A 20,108-nucleotide genomic window follows, 5' to 3' on the forward strand; every position below is an offset into this window, starting at 1 on the left:
ATAGCATACCCCAGCTTACCACTGAAACTCTAAGGTGATTTGACATTGATCAATTTAATGGTTTTCTTTAAACAGTAAGGTAAATCAAAAAAAAGATAATACCAGTGTTTCTATGTAGTTAGAAATTCCTAAGATCTAAATTAAAGTGAAGAATGAGAGAATTAGGTGAACTCATTCTTCCAGTAAAATGTTGTATTTTCAATTTGGCACTCACCAAAACTAGGCCCACTGACGTTGTTTATAAGTAAGAAATAATGATTATATTTAGATCTTTAAAAATTCTAGATGAGCATTCTAATACCAATACATAATTTCCAGTTCTAATCAAGAGATTCATATTTCAATAGCTAATTACTTTTCCCTTCGGTATGTCTTAACTAGTCTAATCCTTTCAGGGAACATTAAGACATAATCATATTTAGCTAATGTCATTTCACTAATGGTGGCCAGCTTACAATGAGGCTCTGTCTAGGAGAATCTTCTTGAGTCACAATGAAATGGAATACAATATACTAGGAGAGGTAGTAGCTGTGGGGGAAATCTGTTTTTAAAGAAATCTGTTTTTAAGTTCTGCTTTGCAATTAAATTGCCTATGTGTTTTTAGGAAAATGCTTAACATCTCGATCTGCAAATATTCCCTCGTGGAATAAGATATCAATGAAGATAATAAAAGCAATGATATCCACTTGCGAGGATAAATTAAAAGAGATCATGTAAGTGAAAATCTATTCTAAACAAGAAATACATTTATAAATGGATAGAATCAATCTCATTTCCAAGTTCATAGTCTAAATCAAAGTTGTATTTACTTTGAAATATGTTAAAATTTCAACTTTCATTCATAGTAAGATTTAAATAATCTTTTAGTACTTTCCTAAGGTAAGCAAAAATTGAAACAGTTGTGCTGCAAAATCCTATCTATTGATCATTAATTCTTTTATCTAGGAAGGTTAACAAAATTTGAGATTCAGGATTTATTTTAATTACCACACAGTTCTTTACACAATTCACACTTATGTTTTGATTGAGTCTCATATGGTTTACAGGATAATGTTTCAATTATTTGAAACAGGTTTCAATCAAATGAAACAATATTCTTTCAACAAATATTGTGGAGTAACTGTGTGCCAAACACTGCCAATCTCAAATCACACAAATCACACCTCAGTATTTGCTTTTTGGAAGATATTATTATTTACTTATACACTTAATCTTGACAAGGGGGATGCTTTTAAAGAGCAATTTTAAATAATGAAAATCTACTATTTCAATGAGGGAAAGTTTGCTCACCCTCAAGTTCTTTATGATCCAAACAATCTCCTTTCCTACCAGGCTTCCTATGCTTAATTTGCCTTAGTCACAGCCTCCATGTGGCTCCTTATACACAAAACTACCCATTCTCCCCAGGGCTTTTACACTTGCTGCTCCCTCTGCCTAAAATGATCCCCCTCTCCAATTCACATGGCTTACTCTCTCATCTCCTTCATGTCTCTGTTTAAATGTCACTTCTTTAGAAACATTTTCCCTAACCACTGTCTAAAAATTAACCTACCCTCACTCTGCCCCTTTGTCCTACTTTATTATTCTTCATAACATTTTTTATATTTGACATATTACAGTATATTTGAAATACTAACTATAAGTTCTATGAAAGCAAGAGGTGCTTGGTTTTTAATTTACTACTGCAATTCCACATGGTAGTTAACCATTAAAAGTTTTTTGAATGGATGTTCTAGGAACCTCTACATACATTTAGACATACATGAATCAAATGCTAACTTCAATTAAAAGTGCAAAGTGAAGTCAGTGAAGGCAGCTAATTATCTTTCCTCCAAGAAACATTCCACTGTAGCCTTATCTTGATGACTACATCATGGTCCAATTTTGGTTCTTCAGTCTTACAAACTAACAAAGTTAATTTTGTCAGTTCCTGACAATGAGTCTTGCCTTTCCTGTTCTGTCCCACACTAACCAAGCTAACAGAAAATAATGTATAAAACTGGAGTGCAAATGCACTCAATTATTACGTGAAAGTGTTACAAGGACCAGGCTATCATAATAACATGATCAGTGAAATTCTACTTTTAGGAAATGTAGTATGGAATGACAAGTAAAAATCAAAAGTTGCTTAGTGAGCATAAATTTTAATCAAAAGTAATCAGAAACTTTTAAAAAGCTTTACTTCAAAAAGACTGCATAGAGTATTATTGCTTTCCACAAAGGGATCCATAGCAGTGATAATATTTGGCTTAAATAGACACTGTCTTTAAGATTTATTTATTTATTGCCTTTGTTAAGATTTATAACTCATTTTTTCTATCATTCTAGAGTTAAGCCCTCCTAATGAAAATATTGGTAGACTTAACCCTAAACAAATATAGATCTGCCACTGAATTTAACTCTTTAAGATAATTTTTCCTATATATAACCCTAAACAAATATAGATCTGCCACTGAATTTTAACTCAAGATAATTTTTCCTATACATATATATATATATACTCATAAGTCACACTCAAATATTTTTTATGGTGAAAAAAAATCAAAAAGAAAGTTACTTGCAAGTCAAATACACTGAGAAAACAAGGACTTCCAAATAAGCATTTTACATATTTCTAATATAAAAAGGCAAGCAAACAAAAAATCTGAAAATGCCAGAAACTGCTGGTGTTTATTGCATATGGAAAAATAAGAAAAGTGTGTGTGAGGGGGGAGTTGTACTGTAAATCATAATCTGCATTTGTATTATTTTCTCCAGATTTAGCTTCAATTTCTAGTCATTTCCAGCCCTCTCATTCCAGTTCAACTTAAAGATACCTACAAAATAATATGTTTGCATATATATTTTTGATGAATGGCAAAAACACACTGGCCAAACTCACCTTGTTCTGTTCAGTGATACAGTGGAAGATGAACAGAAAGCTACAGAAGGAATGGAAGTTTTGATCATCTTATCTGTCTCCTAAGCTTGTCTTTGTACACTCATATTTAAACACTTCTTTAGCACTGGGGTGGATAAAAACCGGACTGAGCAGCACAGGTTAGCTCCCTGCTGGCAGTTCCTTGTTATGATCTCCAAGTGAATGTGAGGACTTCATGTACCTTCAAATGCCCCTCTGGTGGATATTCTGTGCCCTGCTATATTAAGTAAGGCTACTATGAGAAAACTAATTCCAAGAAAATCAAAACTTTCCCAAAGGATAAGTCTTCAGGTATGATATATTTATGAATTAATTTCTATAAAAAGTCTTACTACCAAAACAGATTATTAAATTCGCTTTTTAATACAAATAATTTCATAGTACCAGACACTTCATATAGTGGCTAATTTGTTATCATACATAAGGACTGATGCCAACATTGAGCAATCTATATTAAAATGACCATCAACCACCATGATCCAAAAGCTGTTTGACATATGGAAGCTTAAAAAAAATTTCCTAATAGTTTTTACTAACATCAGTATTAATTATCACATCACTGAATTAATTACCACCACTAAAAAACCATAGGTTTTTCTAGTTCTGTAGACTCCCAAACCTATTCCAGATTAAAAATTGGATATAATCTGAAGGCTTTAAATTTAAAACAATCCCTTGTTCTTGGGGAGTCTCTCTCCAAGGTAGCAGGTGATTCTAAATAGGTGCCATCTAAGCAGATGAGGGAAACTTTGGGGTCGGGGTGAAGGGGTACATAGTAAATATAATTCCAATATCACTACTCTGGGCAACAGTGGTATACTATTCTAGATCTCAAAAACAATTTTAGATAGAAGTTTTTCACATAAAGGATTGTTGTTAGACTATTTATGTAGACAGTCTACATAATAGTCTACATAAATTTATTTATTCTTATGTATCATTTTAAGTTATCTCAGTTCTCTTATTTGAAACAAAACCCCTTGATATCACAGCAAAGTGAATCAATTTACATAGAGGAGGAATTTGTAGATTGGGATACAGATATTTTAGTCTTTCGTGCATCACAAATGTTAAATGTACATCACAAAGAAAAATATGTAAGCCAATTCAATATAAACCCCATTAATGGTACCTAAATTGATAAACTGATTTTTGTTTAAAAAGGAAAAGTAAGCCTAATACATAATTCCCTATACACAGTTATGGAATGCTTGGTATTAGATATCAAACATCAAAATCTAAAATAGTACTTCTAATCATTTATCTTTCAAATCATAGGTGTGTTTTGCATATGTGAGAAAAGAGTAATAGAATCATTTAAGTTCCTGTGTTAACCTAAAATTCAGGAAAGCGATCATTTTTAAGTTGCAAAACATAAAGCCTTGTAACATCCTTTTGGTTTTGAAAAAATAAAGGCTTTTACTTGACAGTTACTTACATAAATTTGTATGAAAAAGAGAAGTTGGCAGAGATTTCTAAATTCATAACAATTGTCTATTAGTCTGTTTTTAATAATTTTTCTTTGGCATGTAATCCTCTTTAATTAGATTCCACTCTCTGTTGTTTCAAGATTCCATAAACTGGTGTCTTATATACCAGCTGCTAAAGCAGGAGTTACTGTCTAAATGATATTCACAATGAGTATTTAGAAGGTTTACAATTATACCCTTGCTAATAAATTGTGCTATTTTCCCCAACAATTTTAAGTGCTAATCTTCAGAAGGCATTTTAAAATTAGCAAAAATTCTGTCAAGAGATTTACAAAAATTGTTAGCATGAAGATAATTATGTCACAGTCCTTGGACTCCATCTCTGATTGTGTGCATAAATCAGAAAATGTCAGCTGTGTTTTCCCTTAATAATTATCCTTACAGCAATATATTATAGTCTAAACTCCTATTATAATTTTTGTTTCTGGTTTCTAAAACACCAGTTATCTCAAAAGTTTGGAATTGATTAAATAATTCATATTCTCCAGAATTAGTAATTTCAACTCTAAAATTTTAAGTATCAGCAGTAAGTAGATCAATATGGAAGATATAAATTCAGTGTTCATGAACCCTCCAAAACAAAACACTTGAATGTGACAATGATTTTTTTTTAAATATTGATTAGGTAAAAATCTAACACAGCACATAGTAGGCATACGGAGGTAGAGATAGGAGTAGAAATTGTAAGATATATTTACTCTGTATTTCAATGGCAGAGGCACATGAAATAGTATCTGTATATTTGAAATATATATCAAGGTACTTAATATCTGTTAAGATACCATTTTCTTTATAATAAAAATATGACTTTCATTTCAAAAGGTATGAAAAAACTCCTTTTCTTCTGATAATCATAAATTATAAGTGTGTTTTGATTTTCTCGGACTAAACAAATGACAAGCAAAGATAAAATTCTGATTTAAGTTCAGTAATCAGAATAAAAACCAAAGCTTTAGACAATTATCTTTATTTTTAATTAGCTATAATAGGAAGTATTTTGTTTGGTATGTTCCTCACTGAATCAAGCATTTTAGAATTAGCAAAGATATTCCAGTTCTCTGAATACTTTCATGCTGTAACTTATCAAAATGGCTGGACATAATAGTTTATAAAAAAAAATATGAGCACATTGAATGAAAGATGAATGAATGAAAAGAAATGAAGAAACAAATGGAAAAAGAGTGCTTTTGTAACACTAGTTTCATGAAAAAAAGATTTGGGGGGAAAAAGCTTCGAAATATCTGTCAACTACAATGAATAGACACATTTTCATGTTACTCAATATTGTGTCCTTTTGGGCAGCCCAGGTGGCTTAGTGGTTTAGCACCGCCTTCAGCCCAGGGCGTGATCCTGGAGACCCAAGATCGAGTCCCACGTCAGGCTCCCTGCATGGAGCCTGCTTCTTCCTCTGCCTGTGTCTCTGCCTCTCTTTCTGTGTCTCTCACGAATAAATACATAAAATTCTTTAAAAAAAATTGTGTCCTTTCCATGAAGTTCCAGGGTGGAAAAATATATACATGTGTGCATTAATTGATAAAAAACAGAAACTTACAAAAAAAAAAAAAACAGAAACTGAGTATTATTACTAAATTTAACATTATAAACCCTGAAGTCACATTAAGTTAACATGACCATTGATTGATAGCTCAAAAAAGAGTAGAGGAGCTAGAATCAGTGACTTCAGCAGATCCTTATAAACCAATTTTGTGAAAACTAAGTTTGTAGCCTTAGAAACCAGACTTCTTTTCTTTTTGATTAAACCAATCAATACATAAAACTCTCTCCTACAAAATACATCAACATCTTCCACGACGACTTTAAAATGGTTTAGTAATAAACATTATTAACTTTCACTCGTCTTATAGTAAACTCTTAATAAAAATTACGTGCTGAAAATAAGGCATAACAAAAACTCGTATTTTTTAAATATTTATTTTTAAGTAAGTTCTATGCCTAACATGGGGCTGAACTCATGACCACAAGATCAAAAGTCCTATGCTCTACCAACTGAGCCAGGCAGGTGCTCCTGAATTAGCATATTTTAGTTTTTCTTTCATTTCAAACTTTATTTCATAGTCAGATGGCCAATTACAAGATATGTCCTTATAAAATTAGAAAAAATACAAGTATATAAAAATTTATCATCTCCTACCCTAATTTCTAATTCCACTTTCCTGTGCTAGACATTTTAAACATAATTACTACATTTTTACAGAGGTTTCCATGGTCACATAAACACACATGCTTTATGTTATGATGTGTCTGTGTGTGTGTGTGTCTGTGTATGCAATTTTTTCAGTGGAAGCATCCTTTTTAAAAAAAGTCCCCACATTTTTCTTTCGTGATAACATACATGTATCTCACCAACCAATAAATATGCATCTAAAATTCCAAAAACAGCTTAAATTCCATTTTTAACAATTTTATTAATGATACAAATATACTTTTATCATAGCATTTTGTTATGAAGAATGCAATAATATATACCACTGTCCTTGGATGGTGGTAATTTTTCTTATTGTGGGATAAATTCTTCAGAATCCAAATATTAAGATCTTTTTTCTTCATTGTAGCATATATTACTAGCTAATTCACCAAAAGTTTGTACCAGTTAAAAGCACACTAGCATAATATGAAGTGCTTAGGGATCTAAAACTGCTAGTGATGGATATTATTAATTTCCTACACATTTGCAAATTTGAGACTAAAAATATTTTTTAATTCTATGGCTACTAATGAGGTTGATCATATTTTCCTGTGTTTATTGGCTGACTACATTTTCTCTTTCCCTATTCATATCCTTTGACTTTTTAAAATATTTACATTAGAAATATATTACCAGACAACTTTTTCTTTTGTTTCAAGTTTTTATGTAAATTCTAGTTAACATATAGTGTAATACTGGTTTCAGGAATAAATTTAGTAATTCATCACTTACATAAAACAACCAGTGCTCATCACAAGTGCTTCCTTAAAGTTCATCACCCATTTAGCCCATCTCCCCTCCAACAACCCTCAGTTTGTTTTCTATAGTTAAGAGTCACTTATGGTTTGCCTCCCTCTTTTTTTCCTCTATTCTCCTATGTTCATCTGTTTTGTTTCTTAAATTCCACATATGAGTGAAATCATATGGTATTTGTCTCTCTCTGACTTATTTTGCTTTCCGTACTACACACTAGCTCCATCCACGTTATTCAAATGGCAAGATTTCATTCTTTTTGATGGCTGAGTAATATTCCATTGAAAATATATATATATATATATATATATATATATATATATATACACAAACATATACACTACATCTTCTTCCATTTATCAGTTGGTGAACACTTGGGTTCTTTCTATACTTTGTCGATTGTTGATAATGCTGCTATAAATCCAGAGTGAATGTAACCCTTTGAATTTGTATTTTTGCATCCTTTGCGTAAATACCTAGTAGTGCAATTACTGAATTGTAGGGTAGTTCTATTTTTAATTTTTTGAGGAACCTTCATACTGCTTTCCAGAGTGGCTGTACCAGTTTGCATTCCCACCAAAGGTATTAAAGGTTCCTTTTTCTGTGCATCCTTGCCAACCTCTGTTGTTATTTTTAGTCAATCTGACTGGTGTGAAGAGATAGTTCATTATAGTTTTGATTTGTATTTCCCTGATGAATCAGTGATGTTGAACATCTTTTCATGTGTCTAAAAATTCCAAAAATTCATGGCTAATAGTAGCCATCTGTATGCCTTCTTCGGAAAAATGTCTCTTCATATCTTCTGCCCATTTTTTTAAAAAGATTTTTTAAATTTATTTATTCATGAGAGGGGGTGGGGGCAGAGACATAGGCAGAGGGAGAAGCAGGCTACATGCAGGAAGCCCAATGTGGGACTCAATCCTGGATCCCGGGATCATGCCCTGAGCCAAGACAATCACTGAGCTACTCAGGCGTCCCTCTTTTGTCCATTTCTTACTGGATTGTTTTTAGGTGTTGAGCTTAATCAGTTCTTTATAGATTTTGGATACTACCCCTTCATCAGAGAAGTCATTTACAAATATCTTCTCCAGACAAAAATTGTTTCTATTTGACTCGTTTAGGGCATATTTTGCCATGAAATCATTCCTTGTTGTTTTTCAAGTACACTAAGAACAATAAGAAAAAAATGTAAAAACCTATGAGATGGAGTTAAAATGGGTTTTTAGATGAAAATTCACAGCATTAACATATATAACTTAAGAAAGAAACATTAAAGTATTGAAAACTATAAAGTGATTAAAACAACTTAGAACAAAGAAAAAAGAAATAGAATCCCTCTGCACTTGTCTAATGAATGAACACTAAATTTTTGAAGTTCAATGTTGTAGTATTTTGGTTGAATCTTCTTTGGATCACAAAGAAGTAGCAAACAGAAAATGGATTGTTGTTTATGTCTAAACTATACAATTTAATACATTCAAGTGACATCTGAATAACTGGTTGAAATGAGAGGTTAACCAGATACTGTATTTTCTTGTAGGAAAACATGACATCACTAATACTTCCTATTTTTGCCTTTTTTTCCCCATTTTTACTTCACTATTTGTTATGTGTTCATTTCCTAAATATTTAAACTTAGGATAATCAATGAAGAGGGACACCTGGGTGGCTCAGTCAGTTAATCGTCTGACTCTTGATCTCAGCTCAGGTTTTGATCTCTGGGTCATAAATTCAAAACCCCCATTAAAAAAATGGCTCCATGCTGGGAGCATACTTAAAAAAAATTTAATGAAGAAAACCTCAGTAGGCTTTTTGAGATTTTTCCTTTTATTTCCTCTTTTATTGTTAAACAAAATTGTATTAATTAGAAAAAGTATGAATGGGGATCCCTGGGTGGCGCAGCGGTTTAGCGCCTGCCTTTGGCCCAGGGCGCGATCCTGGAGACTCGGGATCGAATCCCACGTCGGGCTCTCGGTGCATGGAGCCTGCTTCTCCCTCTGCCTATGTCTTTGCCTCTCTCTCTCTCTCTCTCTCTGTGTGACTATCATAAATAAATAAAAATTTAAAAAAAAAGAAAAAGTATGAATGAACTCATGTGCACACTGATGTCAAGTTCATGAAAGGGCAGAAGTACAAAAATATTCACCTATATCTGGGCCATGTCACCTTCTGCATGCTCGGGAGCTAGAGCCCCATTCTCAAATTCTACTTGTCTCCAAGAATTTTCCTTTTTCTTGGTAGGTTTTAGTGGCAAAACAGTCAAATTTTTTTTTTTTTTTAAGTCTGAAGCATCAATAATATTTTTAGTAAGCCCTTACTGGGACAGACAGGAATGTGTACAGCTTTTTCTGCTGTGCTTCACTGGAGGAAAAGTATTGTCCAAGAGTTTTTCTTCATGAAGGAAAAATGATGCTGTCAGAGGTTAAAAACTGAAATAAGGTAAATTAACTTAAATTCATCGTTCACCCTAATGTAGAGATTCATAAATCTGACCTATTTAAATATTCTTGCAAGTTTGGACATGATTCAAACAAAATTATAAGAAAAACAGTATATTTACATGACCAAAATGCTGCAACAAAAATGAAATGTGAAAACTGAAAGAAGATAGTTGATTATGTAGATTGTAAGGCTGAGATAATTTATATGTGATGAAAATTACAGTATCAGTTTTTAAATTAATGACATTATCAGTCATCATTATTCTCTGAATTGGTCCTTTTATGAGATTATCACAGAGACAAGAGAAGATTGACCAAAAGATTAGTGACCCTTTCATCCCATCATAAACCACAAGTGGCTTAACTTGTCATCAAAAAATATACTTATCAAAATTTCCATCAACATAGCCTGGAAATATTGCACTGCACTGCCTCTTTGACTTGATTCTGGATATCTCTTATTAGTGATTATCTGGATATACTCAGTAAGCAGAGTAAAAGGACATATGGCAACTCTCCCCATATTACTGTGTGCAATCTCCAATGCTAAAGTTTAAAGAAAGAATAATCACTGTGTTGCTGAAATGAATATGTGACGTAAGTACTTTTTCATTTAAACCAATTTCCTGACAGATAGGATCATTGAAACAGCATCTTACTGGCTACTCAAAAGGAGTAGCTGGGGTGGGGTAGGGGGAAGGGGGGGAATTGTTTGTTCCTCAGCATAAGCAATTCAAATATATTAACCAAATGAATAGATCTTAAATTAATTTGGTACACTATATATATTACTTATTTTGTCATTAACTTTATCAAGCTAAAATGTAATCTCCATAAGAGAAGCAATCTTCCTCCACTTTGTTCATGGCTGTGTCTCCAGGGTATTAAACAGTGCCTGACCCACACTAGGTGTTCAATGAATACATAAAAGCCATATGATATGTAGAATAAAATTTTTCATTAATATTAAAATTAAACAAAGGAAAACCTCATAGACTTTTTCCCTTGTGGGCTAAAGTTTCAGACCTTCTCTGGTAGGCAGTAGCTCCTTTGATAAGCACTGCTTTATTGACTGTTCGTAACTGACCTGCTTCACAGGGAAAGATGGCAAGTATATCTTAATTTTATTTTTTAATGACCTTTAGTCATTAAGAAATATTTCTATTAACAAATATTTCAATTTGGTAAACTGGTAGCTTTCATGCTACCCTCATTAGAATAATTAAACATTGGCTGCAGTCATTAAGAGAATAACAAGTATAAGAAAATTAAATTGTCAATTAATACATTAAAATTATAAAAAAAAAAAAACTCTTACAGAGCTTAATTTTCAAATGGACATTTTTGAGGAAAATCATACTACACTGCAATTCAAGATGATTTCTTCTCTCACTAATATTTATTTCTATCAGAAGATATCTATAAAGTATTTGAATAATCCAATTATCTTATTGTACCAATTAAGCATTATATACATATGACAGATACATATATTACATACATACGCACATATATATCCTACAATTCATACAAGTACTTACTTTATGTAATGATTCTCTACTAAATGATACTGTTAATACCTTTTACTTCCACTCTTCTACCAATTACATCAAATTATTATAATCATAATCAACATAATTATCATTATTACGATCTTAAATAGCTTAAAATGTTGGCTAATTCCACCAAGATCTGCTCAGCATTCTATTCATTGACAGATTGCTAAGATCACTGAACTGGAGGGGGCTTTAAGAATGCAATACATGTTTGTTGAATTGATACTACTATCTATTGGTAGGGTTATGAAGTGAAAATCTATATTGTTTAAGAGACTTCCAAAAAACAAAATTCACAACCTCTCAAGGAATTAAAATCTTCACTCTTAGGATATTCTTCAGTTCTAATCTAAAGCCCTTATGCTTCCTATCCTCTTGTTCTACACTCAATGGAGATGTTCAATAAATATTTGTTAAATCCCATCCTCTTGTTCTGTACTCACTGGAGATGAAAAACAGCTAGTCATCTTTCTTTTGTAAGAACCCTTCATCGTTAAAGACTGTTATTAGCTCCCCACTCTTCTAGTCTCAAGCCTGAACAATCCGATCCTTTAGCCTTGCTTCATCATTCTGATTTGTTTTTAACTCTCAATTTATACATGTGCTTATCTCAGGAATCCACTTCAGGTTCTTAACTTCCTTTTTTATTAATGGGGCTCAAAACTGGACAACTTGTTCTATGCATTTAACTAATTTTGAACATAATTGACAAAATACTGCTTTACAGCTTCTCACTATAGCAATAACTCCCTCCTCAACCCCCAATCTAGATGATCTTAGGAATTAAAAGATTAAAAGGACACTTTGAATCACTAGAACATATACATAAAGTGGAAGAAGCTGTTTTTTTCATAGTAAATTATAGTTTCTCTTCAGTATATTCATCAGGATTTTATCATAATTTTCCTTAGCATAATTTGATTACATGTAAACTGAATAAAATTTCAAGACAGAATAAAACAGAGTAGAAAAATACCCATATATCATTATATTATGGTTTAGAATATTCCATTGTCTGGCCCACATACATTGTCTATAGAGCTTTCTCACAATCCCAAATAAACAAGATGATATTGGCTGCATGACAACTTTTATTTCTCCCAGCCCAGTTGAAAATAAATGTTTAAACACTTATTATAGCATATAATCCGACCTTTTTTTTTAAGCAATAATCAAGTAATAACTAGAGAGATAAAGTAATAACCACATTTCTTTCCTTAAAAGATCAGATTTTTAGGGGCGCCTAGATGGCTCAATCAGTTAAATGTCTGACTCTTGGTTTTGGCTCAGGTCATGATCTCAGGGTCCTGGGATTGAGCCCTGCATCGGGCTTCATGCTCAGTATGAAATCTGCTAAAGATTCTCTCTCTCCCTCTCCCTCTGCCCCTCCAGTCCTACTCATGGCTCACTTTCTCTCTCTCTCAAACAAAATCTTTTTTAAAAAGTCAGATGTTTATTGAGGAGCAATAATTTGAAATATACACTCCATAACATATGTATACAGAAATCATGTCTATGAATTTCATTTGTATAGATTTACTGAATATAAATTAACAAGACCTATAGAGTTTATTCTAAGTATTATAGTTCTCTGTCTTCTTTTGAGCAAAATATGCCTTCTTATATGAAGGGGAAAGAGGTAATACAAATATATACTTAAAATATCTATTTGAAATACCGTAAACATACATACTTCAAATGTCAGTATTTAAAACTTATAGCTTCAGATAGTTAAATGCTTTGGGGAAAGAAAGGAAGATAATGTGATGGTAAGGGAGATGGGAGCCTAGTACAAAAAAACAGAATGATGAGGGAAGCCCTTTCTAAGGTCAGAGTAGAGAAAAAAGAAATTGCAAAGACCTTGAGTTGGCTATGAACTTGGCTAATCTTAAAGAAAGTAAGAAGGTCAGTGTGCCTAAAGCATGACAAATACAGTATATAAAGGTAGAAAATAAAATAGAAGAGGTGGATAGGGTCCAGATCATATAGAATCTTACTAAATCATGATAAAAAGTTTGTAATTTATTCAAATTACAACATGAAATCTTTACAGGGCAATAGTTATTTAGCATTGCTGTCTTAGAAGCGCAGAAAAAAAAATCACATTATACTTTCTATTTTCTTTTTTATTCACTGCTTGTTTACTAATTTTTTAACCTCTTAAAATATTATTTCATCATGTGTTCTCATAATAAATATATGCATCAAGAAGTGATTACTGAAAAACAAAACAAAAAAAACAACAAAAAGAAAACAAAAAAACTGTATGTTAGGTAAATTGCTTTTTGGTTTGTGGAACTAAAAAAGAAGAAGGGGATTTCAGGGAAATAGCTGCCTCAGCTGATCACTTAAAATCAGTCTTCTATTTCCAACTGACTGCTAAGAATCTGGAACTACGCTATGTCACACAATGTGTTTGATACTGAATTGTAAGTTTTTTCTTCAAAATAAACTATATTATTCCCAGGAACAATGAAATGCTTGTAGGATACAGTGACTTCTGAAATCTAAGAACTCAATTTTTACAAAAAACAATCTCAAATAACTATTCAAAAAGCAATCTTCCTATTTATTTTATTTCTTACATAGAGAAATGTAGCATAAAAAGACATAAAATTTAAAAGTTAGAAATTGGAACATAATTATCTTTAATACACATATGAAGCTTAGTAAAAATATTTCAAAATATTCTTAAGAGAGAAGTTTCACAGCACCTAAAAAATAAAACAGATTTTAAACATAAGCTTATCCTAACAAAGTAACAGAAAGGAAGGAAATAAAAGCAGGAAATAAATGCAAGCTAAATTTATCAGTTTAAATGAAGGGACTCAAAAGAGCTTGACTGTGGCATTTATTGCCTATGGTAGAGAAGTCAATTAATTCAAATACGCTAAAAATTTAATATTGCACAGTTACAGAATCAAAATAGAGTATCTGATTTATTAATCTAGAGAAAAAAATGAAAATTTCAACAAAAAAAGAAAAAATATTGTAGATAAGATGAGGGTGGAGTAGGAACTAAGATACAGCATTCAAATGCAAATTCACATAGACCAATTAAACACAAATGTAGTCAGGCTTTTATATTAAGAGAAAAAGATTCCCCAAATCAAATAATAATAATAACAACAACAACAACCAGATATATATCTATATCAAATGATTTTTTAAAAATAAATGGCTGGGGGCGGGGGGTGGAGGTGAATGGGTGACGGGCACTGAGGGGGCACTTGACGGGATGAGCACTGGGTGTTATTCTGTATGTTGGCAAATTGAACACCCATAAAAAATAAATTTATTATAATAAATAAATAAATAAATAGATAGATAGATAGATAAATAAATAAATAAATAAATAAATGGCTGGGCCAAGCAAATGTAAAGCGTAAGTTTATACTGATAAGTGGTAAAATCCACAGAGAAGATACAATAGTAGGAAACTGAGAAGAAAACAGCATTTAAAATATTTTTGAAATAGTCCTATCAATGGAAAACTTTAATACATCTATTTATTTAACAATGAGAAAATATCACTTCTGTTTAAGAACTTTTTGGAGGGGGCCCCTAGTGGGTCAGTGGTTGAGCGTCTGCCTTTGGCTCAGTGTGTGATCCTTGGGCCCTGGGATGGAGTCCCACATCAGGCTCCCCACAGAGAGCCTGCTTCTCCCTCTGTCTATGTCTCTGCTTCTCTCTGTGTGTCTCTCATAAATAAATGAATAAATCTTTCTTTTTTAAAAAAAGAACCTTTTAGAGATTATAATCCTAATATAATCCTAATATAATATAATCCTATAGTGATATATATCCTAAAATGTCATATTGAGTAAATAAATAAACCCAAAATAGTTCATCCTTTAAGATAGTGCAAAAAGTGTCACTGTAGAGGATACGGGAGGTTGGCTGTTAACATGCAACTATATTTTATGTTATTAGGGCAGCAAATACACTAAAAGTTCTTTTACATGCATATACCATGTATATATTAGACACCATTATGATATGAAAATTCAAAATATACATATATAATATAGATTTAAATTACTTATTTTAAGAATACTAATATAAATCTGTAACATATAAAGTGACTACTTCATACAATTCTGCTTAATTAAATATAATTCAGCATTATTTATAAAAGAACAAATGGGTTGTATAATGAACAGCAAGTAGTATCTTCCTCTGTATGTCACCATTGGTCAGCATCTTGAATGCTAAGTTTGTTTGGAAATGCTCCCATAAACATCAGAGTTTTCAGTTGAAAATAATAACGAAAGATTAAGAACTTTTTTCTGCGTATTATGAGATTCTGAGTCGTATGTTTCCAAACATTTAAAATGGGATCAGTTTTAGTTTGCTTTGAGGTATAACTAAGAACTGAAAGTTAAAATTAAAAAAATGTTTTACATATCTTAAGAAAATAATCCTAAACATGTAAATATGTAAAATGATGGCCATTATAACAATATCAACAACTGAGACACTGCTGACAGTAGCTTAATCAATCAATCAATCAATCCTGTATGAAAACAACATGTTCAGCTCTAGGGCACTGGATACATAATTACCACACTACTGTTATACTAAAGTTATTTAAATAATATGTAATATGATATATGATTACATGGAAAATTTACACATTATTTTAAGTGAACCACATGAGGTTACAACTAAGATGTATGCTATAACCTCATTTTTCATAAAACTATAGAGGCATAGCGTAAGACTAAAACTACACACCTCAAAATATCAGTGCTTTATTCCTTAGTGGTACGATTTCAAATGATTCCATTTTTCTCTCTTCTATCTATATATACTTCCTAAAATACTCTACACTATCAAAAATCCTTTACTAGCTAACACTATAACAGAATTCTTGCTCTTTGTCAGGAATTGTTCTAAGTGCTTTATATGTCTTAATTCCTTTAAATCCTACAACAGCCTTTTAAGAAAACCATTACTGTTCATTCTTTTTTTTTTTTTCAGATGAGAAAAACCAAAGAATAGAGGTTAAATAATTTCCCTGTAGTTTCCTTAGTAGAAACTGACAGAATCTAGATTTGAACCTTAGGACTTTGGTGCGAGGACCTGCACCACACTCTAAGCATTCCACAAATAAGAACTGAATTGTCTTTTATAATTTCTAAAGCACTGTAATAATTACATTAAAAATGTAAGAAGCAAACGATGAATTTAAGGATTGCTACACCTGGAATTTACCACCAAGATCATTGTATCTCCTTTTATGCATATTTACAGGGAAAAAAACACAGGCAAAGATTCTGTAGCAATGTTTGATGCTTTTCCTAAATACATGAATCCCTTCCAAACTTTTTAATTTTGTGACTTTCTTTTAACAAAAACAAAGTATCACGTGTTAATTGTTGTCCTCAGGAGCACTGAGAAATTTCCTGCCTGAGAAGTAAATGACTGAGGGGGAAAAATTATAGACCATTATGGCATGCTAATAATCCAAATTAGATAAACAAACACAAGCAATGCAAAGGAAGAAAGAGCAAATGCATTCAGCAGAGAATGGTGATAAAGAGTAATGGACAGCTCATTCTCCACAGCTAAAATTGCACAAGCTGAGCTGTCTAAGGGAAATGAGTCATCTGGTTCTCAAGTTATAAGGGAATCTTACAGAATATTTTCAGTTTGAATAGCTTACACTGCAGGCAATTGAAATAGGTCTCCAAAAATCTGATTAAAGTCATGCACGATTACAACTGGTATAGAATATTTTTGCACCTCTTTTACAAATAGTAAAATGCAGGTTAAATTTCCACCTTTCTCTTACTTAACTTCCAAAGTAGGTATTAATTAAGGAAATAAATTAAGATATGCTTAACTAAATTCTTAGTTATGAAAATGAAGTCTAAAACTATTTATTAGGACATTATTCACTTCTACAATACATCTTAATGAACTATTTTGTGCTTTGATTCAATAGTCCCTTTATTTCATGTGAATTCTTTAACATAAATGGATTTTCACACCAGAATCTGGTTTTAAATCTCTAAAAAATTAGTCTCAATACTAGAGTGACTGAATAGGAGAAATAAATGAAAAGAGGAATAATGTGAGGGGTGCTGTGCAATCATGAGAGATAAGAAATACATAAGATCAGAGGGAAAATAAAACTACCAATAATGTCATCTATAGAATTAAAACTCCTATTTTTTTCTAACTTAATTTGATCATGCAAATTGCCTACTAAAAATCATCAGGCTAGGTGATTTTTATATTTCATTGCTTATAACTATAACTCTACCATCTGTTCTTCCATAAATGATAAATTAAAAATCAAATCAATGATGATTTTTTTCAGTACATGTTCTTTTGTACAATGTATCTCCCATGATTCTATACCAGCTTGCTAATGAAAATCTACTGTCCATTTTTTTTAATTGTTCATGAAATAAAACAAAACAATACATTTTATGGAAAACACAGAGTAGAAGAGAACTTTATCTAATATCTTCCTAAGTCTATATCAACTGTTTTATCGGTTCACAAAGCAATGATGCTAAAAAAGAAAATATTTGACAATGGAAGTAGCCAGCTCTATAATAATATAAAATATAGTTGTAGAAGAACATTTTAATTTAGATTTAAAAATTATAACAAATCTCTAACAAAGTATACTTCTAGAACACAAATTATTTGTCTAATTCCCATGCATGTGTCATTTCTGTTGCCCTTTAAAATTCTTGATAGTCAAAAGAAAGTACAGCCTCACTGTATTGTTCTTTGCTTTACTGTACTTCACAGGTATTACATTAAACATTACTATAGTGGCACCTGGGTGGCTCAGTCGGTTGGGTGTCTGCCTTTGGTTCAGGTCATGATCCCAGCACCCTAGGAATAAGCCTCACGTCGGGCTCCCCACTGAATGGTGAGCCTACTTCTTGCTCTTCCTCTCCCTCTGCCTCTCTCTTCCCACTCTGGTTCTGTCTCTATCTCAAATAAATAAATTTTTAAAATATTTTTAAAAATTACTACAGGTTTGTGGCCACCCTGCATTAAGTCTATTAGTGCTACCTTGCCAAATGCATTTGCTTAAGTTGTGTATCTGTGTCACATTTGGAAAATTCCTGCAGCATTTCAAACTCTTCATTATTATTATGCTTGTTATGATAATCTGTCATCAGTGATCTTTGATGTTACTATCGATGATGGTTTTAGGGGAACATGCTACACCCATATAAGAAAGGGAGCTTAATCCATAAATACTATGTATATTTTGGCTGCTCCACCTGACTAACCATTCTTCCTGTTTCTTTCCTTCTCCTCAGGCCTCTCAATTCCCTCAGACAAAAGAATATTGGAATTGGGTTTACTGATAGGCCTACCAGCGCCTCTAAGTGTTCAAGTGGAAGGAAGAGTCACACATCTCTCCTTTAAATGAAAAATTTGAAATGATTAAGTTTAGTGAGGAAAGTATGTCAAAAGTCAAGATATGCTGAAAGCTAAGCCTCTTAGGCCTTTTCTCCACATCTTTTCCAGCATCTGTTATTTCTTATCTTTTGGAAAATAAACATCTTTACAAGTGTGAACCAGTATCTCATTGTGGTTTTGATTTGCATTTCCCTGATGATTAGAGATGTTGAATACTTTTCATGTACATGTTGGCCATTTTTATAGCTTTGGAAAATTTTCTAAATTCTTTGCCCATTTTTAAACTGGGTTATTTCGGGGTTTGTTTGGTTTTGTTTTTTTGCTATGATTAACCCATTGTTGGATAAGTGGTTTGCAAATATTTGTAGCATTCCAAAGGTTGAAACTTTTCATCTTGTTGATGATTTCCTTTGCTGTGGAGAAGCCTCCCTATGACTGGGTCTCCCTTGAAACTTTTACTCTGACTTGGCCACAGTAAGCCTCCAGCAATCTGTCAATTACAGACCAGGTTTCCTTCTTTGGCACTGGCTCCTGTGGCAGTTTACTCTCATGAGTCTCTACTCCAGTAAACTGTGTTTCCCTTTATGCGCCTGTCTCTCCAATCCTGATTAAAGGGTTTACTCTGGGTCCCTTTCTCTCTTCCTAATCCAAGAAGAGTTGTTGATTTTTCAGCCTGCTCATTCAGCCTTTTATTTGTTAGGACAGAGTGGCAACTTCCAAGATCTTTACATGTGGAACCACAAACTGGAAATCTGGGCTTCTTGATTTTTCATAAACAAATTCCATAGCTTCCTGTGTCATGACATTTACACTATCTTTTCTGTCTGGAATATTCTTCTCCCAGATGTCTGCAAACCACATTCCCTTACTCTGCTCATTTGCTATTTAACTGGTAAGATCTTTCTTGACACCCAAAGTCATAAAACAACATTTCCCATTCCAGCATCCCTCATTACCTCTAACTACACTTAGATTTTTCCTCTACAGCATTTATCATCTATATATTTGCTGGTTTATTTTTTTATTGCCTTTGTCCCTTTCTAGAATGCAAGTTTCTTGAGGACAATAGCTCAGTCTTCTTTACAACTATATCCTCAGGGCTGAGACAAATACCTAGCAATCATAGACAAGCAAATTAATGGCCAGACCATGCAACTATCTTACATCTACTTAAAAAAATAATTAAATACAGTCACACATGTATCAAAATTGAAGCTCATATTTAATGTTTGGTTTTTGAATTCATTTACTTCTTAGACCACTATTTATTTCATGTTGTATCAATACTGATGTGGATTGAAGTTAGAAATGTTTAGCCCCCAGGTGACAGCAGAAAAGACCATA

The 20,108-nt window shown here is 32.3% G+C and overlaps 1 protein-coding gene and 1 long non-coding RNA gene across 5 annotated transcripts in view; one reads left to right on the forward strand and one right to left on the reverse strand.

Moving 5' to 3' along the window:
- DPYD (dihydropyrimidine dehydrogenase) overlaps positions 1-20,108 on the reverse strand; it is a 790,677-nt gene that overhangs the window by 693,884 nt on the left and 76,685 nt on the right. The gene's annotated exons all lie outside the window — the stretch shown is intronic.
- On the forward strand, positions 525-18,922 carry LOC140638019 (uncharacterized). The gene is made up of 2 exons (XR_012035142.1): positions 525-713; positions 18,662-18,922. It is a non-coding gene; the product is annotated as an uncharacterized lncRNA (long non-coding RNA).

The sequence above is a fragment of the Canis lupus genome, chromosome 8 (assembly GCF_048164855.1).
Source record: "Canis lupus baileyi chromosome 8, mCanLup2.hap1, whole genome shotgun sequence".
Lineage (NCBI taxonomy): Eukaryota > Metazoa > Chordata > Mammalia > Carnivora > Canidae > Canis > Canis lupus.